General features: G+C 35.1%; 1 protein-coding gene across 22 annotated transcripts in view; it reads left to right on the forward strand.

The window, feature by feature from the left end:
- The first annotated feature begins 1,149 nt into the window (after nucleotides 1-1,149).
- The window catches only part of mbl (muscleblind), a 157,115-nt gene continuing 141,977 nt past the window's right edge, over nucleotides 1,150-16,287 (forward strand). For 5 of the 22 annotated variants that reach the window (XR_011159746.1, XR_011159747.1, XM_069048165.1 and 2 more), the window contains exon 1: nucleotides 1,153-1,341. The gene's annotated coding sequence lies outside the window, so the exon portion shown is untranslated. Of the gene's footprint in view, nucleotides 1,342-3,602; nucleotides 5,875-5,998; nucleotides 6,028-16,287 lie in introns of those variants that run through there. The other 17 variants (XM_069048171.1, XM_069048167.1, XM_069048162.1 and 14 more) reach the window with 10 other exon arrangements.

Consider the following 16,287-nt stretch of genomic DNA (forward strand, 5'->3'; position numbering starts at 1 on the left):
CGATCACTGTCGTATAAAGAATTGCTGCAGCGAAGTTCATTTCTTGTACTTACATTTGTAAAATAAAATGATAATTTAATTAAATGAAACCGTTAAACTGAAAAAAAATAGTATAAATATGTCGAAAATACTGACTTCATTGAAAATTTGAATAATGCGTTTCTGAGATTTTTTCAGTTCGAATCATTTATAATGACCTGACCTGACCTTGTATTATCATTCAGTGACTAAGCCTAAGATTCGGTCAGATTAAGAAAACAGATACATAGTAGTGATGCCCTCATTAAACGTGATATATGTAAGACCAAAAGTAGTTACAACGACTAGCTGCAACTAGCTTAGCTTGGTTCTAACCAATCAATTTCCGTGATTAAGCAATTACAAGAAAATCAATATTATGTATGTATTACTAATGTGAATGTCACAAGTATCGGTTCGGTTAAGAAAGACAAAAAGAAATATTCATCAGGCTAAATCTACTGAAAAACCGTTAGTTATCACAAAGAAGACTTATTTTTATTAATCGTGAGAAAAACTGAAACCACCATTGGTGTTACATAAAATTGTGTCTTGTCGATTTTTAAAAATGGCAAATTTCGTTTATTTACTGAACGCATTTGAAAGTAGTTCACTACAAGAAAATTCTAAGCAAACATGTGTAGTCAAATTATTCAGTATCTCCCCCAAAATTTCGCTCTTTTTATCTGATTTGGTTCTTATCTTTGTTTACACTGTCTATTTAAAGAAGTGTCACGCCAATAAAATTTTAGTGGTTCCTCTGGCAGAAGCAATTTTTCGAAAATTGTTGTTATTGGTGTGATAACACTGATAACACGAGCCGCGTCGGCGGGTCAGCTGCGGGTTGAAATGGGGAAGCACAAATACGCCGTCCATTTAAATTCTTATGGAAGATGCGGGCGTGCGTCAAGCAGAATGCCATCCGGGGCGGCAATTAAAGCAGGTCCGTTAAAAGTGGACACTTTAATGCTCCCAGCTTAAACAATCCAAATGCAATCTTCTCCAAACAATTAGCCAGTTCGTCGACTGAAAGCGCAATCAATAATTCACCGTGTTTGAATCGCGCGCTCCGGGCACTTGTTCTTTCTCCGCCCGACACCCACACACGAGCCGATCCGGATTCGTCCGAACGCGGAATGTGTATATCGCACTTTCTGTCAGCTGCTTGCTTTCACGGCGGTCCGACGTTCGCTTGCTTAGTACACTTTAGTTTAAAATTTTATTTGTTTATGTGTCCTGCTAACTGTGTGCTGTGTGAAATAACCGTCGTTGTTCCGTACCCGAAACCCCGTGAAGCTACCGGAATCCGCAACGCTTTCAAAGGTAACAATCACTGTGTTTCGATTCCGGGTACGACTAGGTTAGAGAAGGGCACGAGGTTAAGCACCCCGCTCGATACGTCACGCCCATTTGTTTATACTTTGACATTTTGCAAGGGCTCGCGGCCACTTTTTCATTTAAAGCCGAGACGATGCATTATTCATTGAGCCGTAAACTAATAAACCGTGTTTTCGATATTACGAGGGACGACGTCATAGTTGCGGCGTCGGCGCACCGACTTCCAACGACGGAATTCCGAATGTCTGACTGAATTTGGGGCCCCGGTTTCAGGTTATTCGAGAATATTTACAAACAAAAAGAACGTCATACGGGGCTTCGTTACCAACTCACGCCCTTTTTGCCCCGGCCATCTCACATCCCGTTAATTACCCCAGGTTTATGGATGATGCACTTTTTATCGGTTCGCGCGTAAACGTAAACATTGCGTAATCGCATCGCAATGGGTTAAAAATTGAATTAACGTACCGGCGTTTCGCCATGGCAACCGCAATAATAATTATTGTCTCGTCACTCGCTACTTTTACACAACGTAAGGTCCTTGATAACAAACAACTATCAGTCTTTACTGTTAACTTTTCTAGAGTAGGAAGTGTGTGTTAAAAATTAAGTTGTAACATTCACGAGAAAATACTTATTACGCGGGGAGATCGTGTACTTGTTGCCAACCGAACGTCACGTGGTCGCCGTCTCATACGATTCCTTCGAATGACGTTTTACCCTCCGCAGGTCGCTTCGAACTGGAAGAACTTCTTCATTAGCATCCATTTAGCCACCATTTGTTAATACCGAGAATGTTTACATTTTTTGCTTCCAACTGTTCAGCCATTGTTGAATTCTTGGACCGTTTCATTTTCAAAATTTTACGTAACGTGAACAATACCACAAGATTTTGAATAATTCCTATTGGATCAAATTCCCACCGTTTGTTATACGAGTAGAAGATAAAGTTTACGACTATCAACAGATCGACTTGACATGTCCGCTAGCAACAAAAAATATTTATTTGATTTTTGGCTTAATTTAAATTTTGTTGGTGTAACTATTTTAAATCTTTGACGTCAAAGTGCAAGTGGAAATAGTTAATTTTTTGCTCGGATGCTATAAACGTTTTGTATCAGATTTATATTTGTCTCGGTAAAACCGGTGGGTGTTGCTGTCGTACCACTTTGGCTTTATTTATGATTATCAAAATGACAGGCTGGGTGGCAATGGTGGTGATTACATTTGGGTGTATTTTTTTTAAATTGCAAAAACTGTGGAAGTCGAGTTGTTTTGCCCGAGAATGATTTAGGTACATATTTCGTTGTTTGCAGATAATGCTTGTGAGGCACAAATTCGACATTTTTCATAGTGTATGCCGAAAATACGTGCGGAAATGAAAGCTCATAAAAGAAAACGTAAGAACGGAAAAGAGCAGAAGGTATTTGCGGGATCTTTTGTTAAAGATGTCGTTGTGAAAAAGCAAAGCTTTTGTAATAGTGGAGGGTGGCGTGCAAAATACATATTATGACATACTCCATTAATTTTACTTTATGCATTTTTTGTGAAAGGACAGTTAACTTGTGGCAGCCCTTGGGTGTACATTGTTAAACATTTCTATTTCTAAAGTTGACGTTTGACGCGAACATGTGGATTTTTACAAATGGTGGCAGCCTTTATTCCTTTTTAATTTCCGTAAAAAATGTATTTTTTGAAAATTTGGAAATTATTTTATAGATTTTCCTGAAAATCGCACGCCAGCATTCTATTGAGAAAGCTGCATTTGCTATGATTTGCATGACAACAATTAAAAAGTGGAAATCTTTTGGTGTATGACAGTGTTCCTTCGTGTATGACAGTGTTCCTTTGTCATGAAAATTCGAACATTGCAAGTTTGATATTTAAAATACATGCATCTTCTCAAACAACCACTTGGTATTGTCTCGTGATGCTCTTGCAGAATCTCCCACGTGCATGTAGCTTTTAAACACCGTTCACGTTGTTTTGGTATAATGGAAGCCCATGATTAATGTTTTTTAACGTTGGACACATTGTTTGATTTCCGTCACTAAAGTGCACGGCATGCGGACCTATCAAAATGAACATAACATGTTGCTAAATTACCCGCGATGTCTGAGTATTCTTCTATTGCAAACTAGTAAACCTGACACCAATGCACTACAGATTGACTCAATTTTATAACCTCAAACTTAGAAAAACATAACCTAATTCAACAGACACCATTACTACCAAATTAAATGCAAAATTTCCATGGCTTCCCATTATCCCAAAGCAACGTGAATGCATTTAGTTTCCGTAAATGTTTCCTCACTTTTCGTTGATGCTTTTGTTGTTCTCGGAAATCAGGCTGCTCGTCTGCGACTCGTGCTTCGGGGTCTGCGAAATAACTATGGAAACGATTTATACACTACCGAGTTTCATGAATGACCTGCTTAGGGGGTCATTCAGGAAAGCCGGTGAGGCTCGATAAGACATAGCAAATTCAAAACCATGACAACTGCTATTGTTGAAGCATTGTATTTGCCGTTTCGTGAATGACCCCCGTAGTTCTTAATTAATAAAACAAAATTCAAAATGTTGATGGATGTTTAATTACTTTAGAATTTAAAATTGTTGAATTGTTGAAACATTTCAAAAATGAGAACAAAAGCAATAGGGAGACATGTTCATGAGTAGTTTCCTTTATGTTGGAGAAAATATCAACTGACAACTGGAAAATTTTGACACCATGTTGAAATATTTGAGTAAAATGTGAGGCATTCGATATATTTTTTTTAATTTTTATGATCAAATACATTTAAGTGTTTGTGGTTTTACCTACTACGGAGCATTATGATTTCACTTCACCTTTACAACTTTTTTTATGTAGAATTTTCGGACCGTTGAAAACAACGGAGAAAATAATTTGTTAAAACCGTCACACGACGTATGTTTTCATTGCTCACCTAAAAATAGGTTAGGGAAACCATAAACATTACTAAAGCTCTTACGAAATTACTGTTGCGTGTTGGAAGATTTAATTTCGGGTATATTTTAAGCTATATTTATAAACGTCAAGATGGCCGTTGCTGCGGGCATAATACTTTTCAAAACCTTGCTTGAAATATAAAATTAAAATCTGTCTCTCCCAATGTTACGTACAGATTCGTGAATGATTAATTAGTTGCTTCTATACTTAAATGCCAAATTTCAGTTCGACGTGTTCAGTTGGTGAACGCATCACTGTTGGAATTAATAATCTTACCATTTTTTTTTTTTTGTTAAAGCTTATCAACCTTTCATCGTGTATCCATTAGCCGTGTTACGTAATTTCATTTAAAATAGTTCCACATTATTTTAAATAAACACTACGAATATTTTAAAATTTTCTGTGCAGGGTCACAAGAAATATAAATAAACCGCGAATTTATTTTTGAATTTTTTTTTGTTTCGTATTTACGTATCAACACTACTCCCAACATCAATTGTGCAGATTGTTGAAACTTTATTTGACCCAAATTCTCTTATAATTTGGCTAATTTTTAAATAAAAAATTGTGCATTAACCTTTTATTTAAAACGATGATGCATCTTCCTGCTAATTCAACTTTCACATCACAACATTCAGCTTATAAAAGATTTAGGTTACATAGCGAAAGGCAAATAACATTGTTGTAAAAAGTTGTTTGTTTTGTGTCAGCGCGGTTTTATTTAGTTATTTATATAAATTTGCGAAACGTTTGTGCTAAGTGCACAATAGAATCAGCTGAACGATATTTCTTTAATCAAATTATCCACTTCTGAAGAAAGAATTGCGAACGCCCAAGTGTTGCGTTGATTAATTAAATGTAATGCAACCACATTAAAATGTTTAACCGGTTTTACAGCACAAAATGATGACATTTACGTTTTGGTTTTACTAACGGGTGTCTCACTTTTATCCTAAAAAAGTCATCGGATTTACTCCAGAGTGTCTTTGTTTCCTGGCTCTAAAAAAGGTCATCACTTTTACTATTCCCTTGTCAACCACCACCCACTGTTTACTGCTGCATCAGAGGGGGACTTACTCATGTTACAAGAGCAAATAAGCCATCACAGTACATATTATAAATTCGCTAGTACTGCGCCAGTACCAAAACGTTACGTATTACGTAAATGTAAGAATAATTCCTTCTAATACGAATGAAAAAAGTATATACGGAAACGAACTACATTTTACAAAGGATGCGTTACTAATCACTTATATTTTGGTAAATTATTTCAATATTTATTTCATAGAATAATTATTACAAATTATTCTTCTTGTTCCGCAATCCAAATTATTTCGCTACAAATCTAATCAGTTTGTTTATGTCATCACTCATCACAAATGTATTTTTTAGTCAAGCAATCATTTTTCAAAAACAGTAGATCTGTTTTCATTTATCTGTCACTGACGTTACTTAAATGTTTTATCGGTCGCTGTTAGTTCGTATTGAAATTTGTGCTTAAAAATACGTAGGGATGTTAGAGTGTGTGTCGCATCTGTGATCATCAGGTTCGTAGAGTTCTTTCTACACTCTGTAATTTTAAATTTAGTCTTAGATTAAGAAAACGTTTCTTTCTAATGTACCTACCTGTGCAGATTTTTTGCTTATACTGACTTGTTATCTTTGTTGCAGGTATTAACTCAAAAATGTTACTTGAAGACGTAAGTGCTCCTAAGATAGTTAGTGTTTAGTTTTATTTGAATTGAAAAAGTCCAGCATTTAAAAAAATAATAGCAATCTGAAAATCTATACCAATATGTAGTACGTTTGTTGGAGTAATTTCTTTTAAATGTTACAAGTTTATCAACATTTGTTGGTGAGTTTGGTTTGATCCTGAAATTGTGTTAAATCTTCATTCTTCACAATTAAACATAGGACTTACATGGTAACAAAGAGTGTTTCGCGTAATTACTATATAATGCCCGTAAACTTTAAAACTTAAACGTTTAATGTTAGTGTAGTAATTTTAGATTTTATGCCGCCACTCAGGTAAATTATTAGACTTACTTTGAAATGGATTTTTTTAAGGCGTCATGTACCGAACCTACCTTTTCGATAATGAATTGAAGATTCAAATCCGACTTTGTCCCCACTCGAATATGAATGAGGATTAACAAAGTTAAATGTGTCAACGGAAAATAGTCACGGCTTGATGAATATATGTACTTTCATTTTTTATTTGTTTTTATAAATGTCTTTCAAATGTTTTTTTTTTTATTCCAATGATATATTAGGAAACGAAAGTCAAGTAGAAAGTTTACAGGATGCACATATTATTTTTATTCTCATGCTAATGTACATATCTGTTTAAGTTTGTATTATTTAGTATTTGTAATGGTAACAACATAATTTACCAACCTGTGAATTTCTGTTTTCTAGGCCGTTGTACAGCTTTGTTTAGTTTAAACACATACTTAAAATATATTTTTTTAAAGTAGAACCACTAACGTGATTAAATGTATTACATATGTACTTCCAACAAAAGAAACTCCAATATGATTTTATTTAAAAGGACGTACATATATTTCAGCACATATGGCATTTTTTTAAATATATTTATCACCATATATTAAGCAATACTTTTATCTTTTCATATTTATTAATAGAATTAAAATTTGCGGTGGTTTATTTGGTAACGGATATTACAGGTAGAATCTCGATGGCTGCTAGAGAAGCTACAGGAATGTATACATTCCAACTGAGGCACATTCTGTCATTCAAAACAATTAATTTTGTTTATCTTAAATAAGAGAATGAAAATACTTCTCATTTTTTGAAACACACAAATTCGGGAAAGAAATATTAAAAATGATATTTTAAATTTATACCTTTCACGCGTTTACAGAGCTTTGAGTTAAATCTTTATGGTGTTATAAATAAAATAATCAAAAAAATCATAACATTACTCTGTGTATACATTGTATGTCTGTAACAAAACTGTATCAAAACATGCAGATGATGTCAAAGTACTCGTATGTATATAAACACCGTTCACGTTGTTTTGGCATAATGGGAGGCCATCATTTATTTTTTAACGTTGGACACACTGTTTGATTTCCGTCACTAAAATGCCTGACATGCGGACGTATGAAAATGTTTCTGATAGAAAAACTTTTGGATCGCTCGGTACAATAGGCCTTATCACGACACCGTTTTTAAAGTTGCCGATAACTAAAATCGTGATTAAAGTAAACATAAAACGATTTAGATTTATGCAATTATAACCTGCGAGAAAGAGATGAATTCGTCACCAAGGTAATTAGAGTCATGATTAAATTTAATAAGGGTGTCGTGATACGGCCCATTGTGCCTAGCTGTTTTTTTAAAAATAGTTTTTAATAGGGAGTAAAGTTTTTTATTTTCATTTTTAAATTTCTCATGCTCACTTAAAACTCAATTACTGGCTAATACAAACAAAATCTGTGTCGAAGAAGCGGAATGATCTGATGTGGAAAAGGAATTAATAGTGTAACATGTGTAGGTACATAATTATATGCTTAGTTTAGGCAGAAGCAATGTTTCTTAACACTTCAGTGTCGATTTATATCAAACGATCTACGAATTGTAAATGTAAAAGAACCTGATAACATATTTGCATTCAATTGAGTATTATTAGAATTCTAGGTAATAGTGACAAATGCAACACAACTGTCAAAATTGGCATTATTACAAAAGAAAATGACACTGCACTTACATTGTTAGTTGATTCGCCAACCATTTAAAATATGAGGACAAAGATAAAAACGCATGACATCATGCTTAGAAGTGAAAATATTAAGTGGCACTAACTTTTTAGTAGAATCAAAGTTACTTTCAAAATTCACTTATGTCGTTTGTTCTACATTATTTTTTATTCCTAATGAACGTAAATAACCAGTAGGGTATGCGAGGTATCTTTAGTCCCGTCAATCTTACTGGACTTGAGTTTTTTTAGTTATTGTAATGGTTAGTCTTTGAAGCACTCTAAACACAGATTCGGTGTTTGATTTTATCAAAAGTGCAAAACAAGCAATTCGACGTTTCATGGAAGAAGCCCGTTTCTGGCGGCGTTTGTATCTCGATAATCGTCTTCGTACAAGGATTTGGGCAAAGGAAATTCCAAACGAACCTGGCTCTCTATGTCCTTTGTTTTCCCGCTTTGTCGCTATACTTTTTTCAATTTAGGCTGTCGGTTTCAACCTGTAAGGTCATGCATTCAACTGTCCGAATATTCAACACTGAACAATGAACATCTAGGTCGACCGTTCCGGCACTGTCAGTTTTAATGGTCGTGTAACCCACGCGTCTCGTTTAAAATTGCATCGGAGTGTCGGTGCGCCCCCCCGTGTCCCACGCTTTACTCGCATGGTAATAATTAAAGCCCCATTCACTGCCGACGCGACGTGTAAAGACGGCAGCGGCAACATTCCCCGACGATCCTGACACAGAGAAGTGTCACCGCAAACAATTAACTAAAGACTCCAACCACCCATAGAGAATCAGCCAAATGAATACATTTATAATCGTGCACATTATTATATTCAACATTCGATTTAATTCCGTTTTAACAGAGGTCTCGACGATCAATCACCTTCCCGGGTGTAATTGCCAGAAAAATGCGTACCATTAAAGGTAGCGGCGAACTGGCTGATGGAATACGTCAAGTATGTATCAGTCTGTATAGATGCGTTTTTGATGGGTATGGGCTCGACGAGGTGTGCTGGTGTTATTGTTTTTGTTTGGTGGAACCTACCCATTTTTTCGAAAACTACACAAAATTGTTTACGGTTGGCGATTAGAGAAAACCATTACTTGCCAGAAAATTTCTAATGCCGTAGAAACTGGCTAGTAATTAAGCATAATGACAACCGTTAATTGGACCGTCTAAATAATGATGCTAATGAAATAGTTCTGCATACGTAGAACCAGTAATTTTTGTGGGTACTCTTTTATGTAGGAATGTGTGAGTTTACTGATTTCACTAGTATTTGGTAAATTTGTAAACACACAAGGCCATGCTAGTCATTGTTATAATAATTGTGGTCAGAATGATTATTTTTAACAAAACGATATACTTGACTAGATTTGTGAAGTTGTATCTGAAGGTAGTTATTTGAAAGTTGTTAATCAGGAGTGTATGCGGAAAGATTTCAATAATTTTCGAAGGTAACAACATACTTACTACTTACAGTGAAAATAGTGAGGTTAAGAGTTTTTAACTTTTAAAATGAAATAGTATCAATAAAAAATAGGGGAAATTACACTTAGAAGCACAATTTGCAACGCATTCTCTGCATCACCCATTCGTATTTTATAAATTCAAATATTTAAAATGACACTAATGTACCTACTCGTATATTGATGCTTAGGCTTTACAAGACCTATTGGTGTTTTAGACGAATCAAAAGAATGTTTGACCTTCAGTGTATCTTGTGAGACGACGATTTTCTCAAAATTAACGGATATTAGAAAGATGTTAGGGAATATTCAGAAATTACTGTTTCTTACTTTGCGACAGTCATATGGTATGTGCGTTCGATCCAAGAGTCATTATCGCTTCTTATTGATTGAAACCTCGGTCAAGTTGACTTGCATATTTTTTTTCTTGGATTTTTTTATTAATAGACTTTTGCTCACTGTCTTCTTATGTAACTAGTCATATCTGATTTACAAGATAATTGTTACATAAAAATTTCTACAAAAATCCCAGAGGTAAACGCGCCATTGAAAACCAAAAAAAGACTAATTTACAGTCGACCGCAGGTGCAATTTAAAAAGTGGTTGCATAACGTGAAAAACCTTGGCGGTTCTGCTTGCCACAATTCAAATTCCTCCTCGCATCGCCTAGTGGTATTATTCGGCATCTAAAGAGGGTTATTTATTAGAAGTTTTTTGGTACATTAGTTATGGTGTTCAGTAGATAACTTTTGATAATTTTCTTACAATCAGAAGTGATAATGTTTATTCAAAATTAATCAAATTATGTTGTGACAAAAAAATAAGTCGTGTAGAATGGTTAGAAGCATATATGTAATTGAAGTGACAGTTATTAAAAAGAATAGTTTTCTTTTGACGATCAATTTTGTAAGTGCTTATTCACAATGGACATAAAACATAAGAGATACCTTAGAATAATTTATAAATTTGGGCAATTGGAAAATAATTGTGTTCATATAACTCGATATGATTCTCCATGCCTTTTTGTACACAACAATAATGTTCACTGAGGTCACTTCTCATAAGTTACGTAAAAATTATACACTGCATGTATCATGAATTTCTTATGCCTTATGTCAAGCTTATGTCCATTGTGAATAAGGACTAAGGGCCAGTTTCATAATAAACTTAAAGTCGACTTTATATTGGGTAACCCCCAATTTCATAATCAGCCTAAAGTTACTTTAACATTAAAGTTCACCATTTACCATAGAAACATATTGTTGCAACAATCCATTAGGACGTAGACGAGTTCCTCCCAGCGGTCAGTTTACACCACAGGTGGTCGGTACTTAGCTGTTATCTGTAGACGAGTTGCTCCCGCTTATTGTCGAAGGATTAAGGAAGGCGGCAGGTATATTTTTACATTTTTGAGTGCAAGATAAACGAGGAGCTTATATTAATAACATAATTACATAAACATTTTTGTTTTATAATACAAAAATTTCCGATAATATTGGGGAATCTGGAAAAATGCCCCGAATATTTACTAAATATTAAAATAAAATGTTTACTCTCAGGAATATTATTACAACATTGGTTTATTATGATAAGAAATTATTTGTACAAAATTTATTCTAGGGAGTATTTTTGTAATGTCTCCTTTTTGTTTCTTACGTCGTTTCTTAACTTTTTCATTCCTCTGTTTGCAGATTAAATTTTGCTATATGTATTTGTTTGAAAATTAATAAGTACATCTAAAAAAGTAAAAATGGAAGGATGACTAGAATAAAAATTATTTTTTAAATGTGCAGATAATAATTACCTGCAATGCAGTCTAATCCCCAACCCTTCACTACCTGCATCCAAGATTAGGATATTTTGGGTACCGGGAGGAACTCGTCTCCGCCGATCCATTAAAGTCACGTTAAGATAAAGTCGACTTTAAGTTTATTATGAAACTGGCCCTAAGACTTACAATTTTTCTAGCTTTAGTTGTTCTAAACTTAAAAATCTACCTACCCACTTATTCTTCTAATAGGTAGTATATTATGTTATGAGGAGCCAAAGCACATAAAACCATTTTTGCTCCGAATAACATATACTATTTTTTCTTCAAACCTTCATAACAAATTATTTAAGGCATGTTAAGAGACCAGGTAGGAATTGCAAATTATTTAGCTAGTTTACTTTACAGCCGCTCATCAGCGGAGATAATAACTTCACGGACGCCCTCAGCGGAGATAATAACTTTATCTGCCGCTCGTCAGCTGGTTAGATGCAATGACAATGAAGTGACACTTTAGCATTATCAATGCAGCAGGATAATGTCATGATTTACGGACGTAAATGTGAATTCTTGCATTAGGCTAAAGGCAATAAAAAAAAATTGAAAATTTAGAATTTTTGAAATAAGGTAGCTAGATTATTCAAATTGTTGATGTGTTGATAAACTTTTATAATATGTTATCGGGAAATAAGTGCACTTTTCAGATTTATGTAATCTTAAAATTTCGATTTATTTAAAAAATCATTTAACATTCAGCGTTCAGAATTTATCATGGTTATTAATGAGTTTCTGCCAACGAAACGAGCTAAATAATCGTAATTTTTGTTTGGTCCCAAGCAGGTCGTTACGCCAACGTGTTTGAAAAGCGGCATTGCAAAATTCGATTGAATTAAAATGTGAAGTACATTATACTGATTGAAACGATGTACGCTGCAGCAAAAGCCTATATCGATGCTGAAAAAATTCCTGTCGAATGATTACAGTTTGAAAAACGGTAATAATACTGCTCTTGCTCACACGAGTCCAGTTTATTTTCGGTAAACAAATCTGGCAATTATTTGGATAACTCGAATTCTGTCGGATTAGGTGTCGTCGTTTACGTTTTTGTGCTTTCATAATCTGGCATTCAGATAAATAATGCCGACGAAACCAGCCACTGCTACTGCCACCGCAACATATTAACGTGGCCTTTGTAAATGAAAGGTTTTATGTAAATGCAGGGCTTAAGTTTTTTTTTTTGTGAAAATAATATGTTTTTTTCGACATAGTTCGCAGTTTAGAGATTTCTCGTTCCGATAGAAGCAGCAAACAGCCAGACTGGCTGGCACAAAAATTGTACGGTCGAACGCAAGAGACAACATTCTGTAAGTGTCGTTAATAAAGAATAAGTAAAGGGATAAATCCCGACGCATGTGGCGTCTGGATGGCTGCCGTCGCGACGGTGCTCAGCTGCGACAGCTTCACCAGAAAGGATTACACTGTAATGCATAGGAGTAAGTTACGTTTCCTAGAAAAGGATTCAATACTACACTCTTGAATTTATTATTAGTGCAAGTACGAAATTTACCTCACGGTCAAAATAAGTTTCACTTGAAGGTACTATCGAATACGCGAGGGAGTATGTACGCTTAGCGTATTTAAGGGTAAAGTAAATTTACTACGCAGATTGTTCGAAAATGCAAACACAGATGTCCTTTGAGCAGATGTCGCGAATGTCTCGGTAGGGCAGGTGAAGAATTCTTATCTGACTGACTAGCCACGCACTGTGTCTACAGATACTCATCTAACATGCGAATTTAGGAGAATACCGAAATTTAGGAACCGTTCCTGCCAGGACATAAACGGAACCTGATTGGTTTTTTTACATTGACATGTAAAACACGCTTTCTTATTAAAAAGGTACGAGCCAATTTTCAGACAGTTTAATAAATCAGCCAACACAAAATAAAATTTTATGGGCTCATGTTGCAACGGAAAAAAAAACTGTTTTACATTAAAGCACACTAGCTACATAAAAAGTTCCCTCACGAACTCAAAGGGGCCCCTCTGCATTTAATTTTGCCCGAAACAGGTTCTGACGTTATATTGGCTAGCTATTACGCTACCCGCGTTTAATGATCTCGGTTAATGATGATAATGTCTATTCACGAATTTATACAAATAGATAGACACGTTCAAGGGTTGCATTACAGTTACTCTATGGCCAACAAGAATGGTGTGTGCGATTGATTAGAGCGCCAAGAAAGCAACACGTAAATCACTCCCATGCTGTTAAATTGAGACCTGTCAAGTTTTCCTCACTGATTGGAAACCTGATCAATCAAGAAAGTTATGCTTTTGCCCGTAGCACTGAATGCACCACATGGTGTCAGTATGTCACTTACGAAGACTATGTGAAACTTGCCAAGCGCCGGTGACCAAATGACCTTTAGCGTGCCAAGATTTACTGCCAAGTCTCGATGTAACACCACAAGTGCATCAGGGTATTCAAAATTGTGTGGTTTGATTCGTGCCAATATTTTACGGTGGGACTGATCATTTGTATTTCGGAAACGATGGATTTTTCGAAGCAATGCACAAAGTTGAAATTGCATTAGATTTTTATTCCCTGGAGTATCGGTGTACGAATAGATAGATCTTTACGGCTGTCGGTGGTACGTCTCACGCTGCTTGTTAGATAAAATAATTCGTTGTTATTATCAGAACGAACGAATGTCGATTCTAGGCAGTTTATTATTGGTCTCTGCCCCGGGTCTATTTATATACAACTCGCAAATATTTCGTTCCCCCCAGCGATGTTATAATAGCGGAACATCCATAACATGTTCGGTGCTGGGCGCACTCGAATTCCCGTCTGACTTATTTCTTGTCATAAAGTAATGCAAGAATTCCCGTCAGGTAATTATCAACTGATCTAATCCATAACTCGAGTTCCCGTCAAAGGTAAAAGAGCGCTTCAATCCCTTACTTACCTACCCTTCTGGCCGTTGCCAGGTACCATTGTTGTTTACCATTAGGTACGTGGACCAAAAAAAATTTTTTTAAATTTTAAAAAGTTACAAATACTCTTTGATAAACAATTATATACTTAGATAAGGGGCGGCTGTGACTTTGACAGTGTCAGATTTTTCGTATCTGTGCTAAGTCAGCTAATAAACGTCAAACAACTGTCACTATTAACCAAATTTTAATGCAAAAATGGTTTTTACTTCAGAACATAGAAGATTCATCATTGAATCTTACTTTCGTAATTCGTAACAGTGCTTTCAATAACCAAGATTTTTTTCTGACGGGAATTCGAGTCTAGAATTTGTGGTGCATTTTTGCCTTGACGGGAATTCGTGTGCAGGATTAAAGGGCCTATGTCCAAGCCCAGGTATAAAATATTATGCTGACGGGAACTCGTGTGCACCGTCGGTGCTCACCAAGCCAACTATTTTGCCAAAAAGATAGATCTGTCGATAGTCGATAAATGGCACAGATTGAGTAATACACTGTATAATCTTGTTATTTATGATGACGCATGAACAGTATTCGATTCTTTCAGAAAATTTTACAAATATAATAATCAGAGATCATTGTCAAATTTTATAAAGTTTTTAAAATCAGTTTGAATTGCGAAGTCGACGATAAAAATTCTCTGTGTACAAAACTGATATGTCATACACTTTGACGTTTTAGGTGCAGTGTTCTTCAAACTAAGTGAGTTTGCGAATTATTTACTTAGTAGATAAATGTCAGAAAGGTACACAAGGCTTTGATGTTTACATTTGTTGTGTATTTGCAGGAAAGTGACGAATTGTATGAATATTATTTTATAATCTGCGACATTGGGGAATTAATTATGCTAATTAAGTACAGTCTCCTTTACTTATTATACAGGTGTGCCCAAAAAAAACAAACGAGTCCATAGCTCCCTTATTTATCGGAGGATTTTAATTATCTATACACCAAATCAAATGGTTGTTAGTAGGCTACAAAACGGCTTAATAAATTCACGTAAGTATAGCTCCAAGGGCTTCAAGACTAAACTGTCGAAACATTTTTTTTTCAAATGGGATTACATATTTTTTTTTAGTAATTCTGATTGAGATTTTAATTCTGAAAACAACAATGTATCACAAGTATAACTTCACATAAAAAAATAACACTAACTTTTGAAACAAATGACGAGCACCAAGCGAAAAGCTTTCAAAATGCATTGCGTTACAATGTAATAACCAAATTAACGTAGCTGGAAAAACAAATGACAAATAATAACATGTGGGATTGCGCAGATATGCCGCCAATGTTTAGCGCAAAACATAGAACATAGACGATAGTAGCGTTTTTTTTCGAGGTTTTTTTATTTTTTTTTGTGAATTTTTGGTTTAGATATTTTCGTAAAATATCTAAAGCTATTAATCATTTATCGGCTAGGGTTTAATTTTAACACAATGTTAAAGGTAATACTATTACATTTGACACAGTGATATATAAAATCTAAGACTTCTCAAGGATTTAGTAATTAAGGTCTGAATCACTAAAGCATAAACAAATTAGAGGCTATAAAGATAATATCACTTACTTTTATCATTTCAATCGGCCGAGCCAGCCGTATCTTTATCCTGAAGCGCCTTCTATTGCACATAAGAGAAAAGTCAAAGTGCAGTTAGAAGTAGACGTTGCCTTCGTTGCTTTTGCATCATGTTGAAGTTGCAAAAGTATCATAATCGCAAAACCGGTATAACGTTTAATTTTCGTACACGTTGTTGATGTCATTAGCACCTTTGTTGGTTCCTCTTTGCAGACAATGTCCATTATTCGACAGTTAATGGCTCATGTTAGCACGCCTATTATTACATGACCCGTTTTCAAATCGCACCGATGATGTAATATAAATTTTGTTTTTCACGTTGCTACAATCTTGAATTTTATGGTAATCTATTGGTCACCCCGGACGTCTGATTGTGGTGCAGAATATGAAAATTTCGGGCGCACGGAATGAGCTTTCCAG

The sequence above is a fragment of the Tenebrio molitor genome, chromosome 5 (genome assembly GCF_963966145.1).
Source record: "Tenebrio molitor chromosome 5, icTenMoli1.1, whole genome shotgun sequence".
In the NCBI taxonomy this organism is placed as follows: Eukaryota; Metazoa; Arthropoda; class Insecta; order Coleoptera; family Tenebrionidae; genus Tenebrio; species Tenebrio molitor.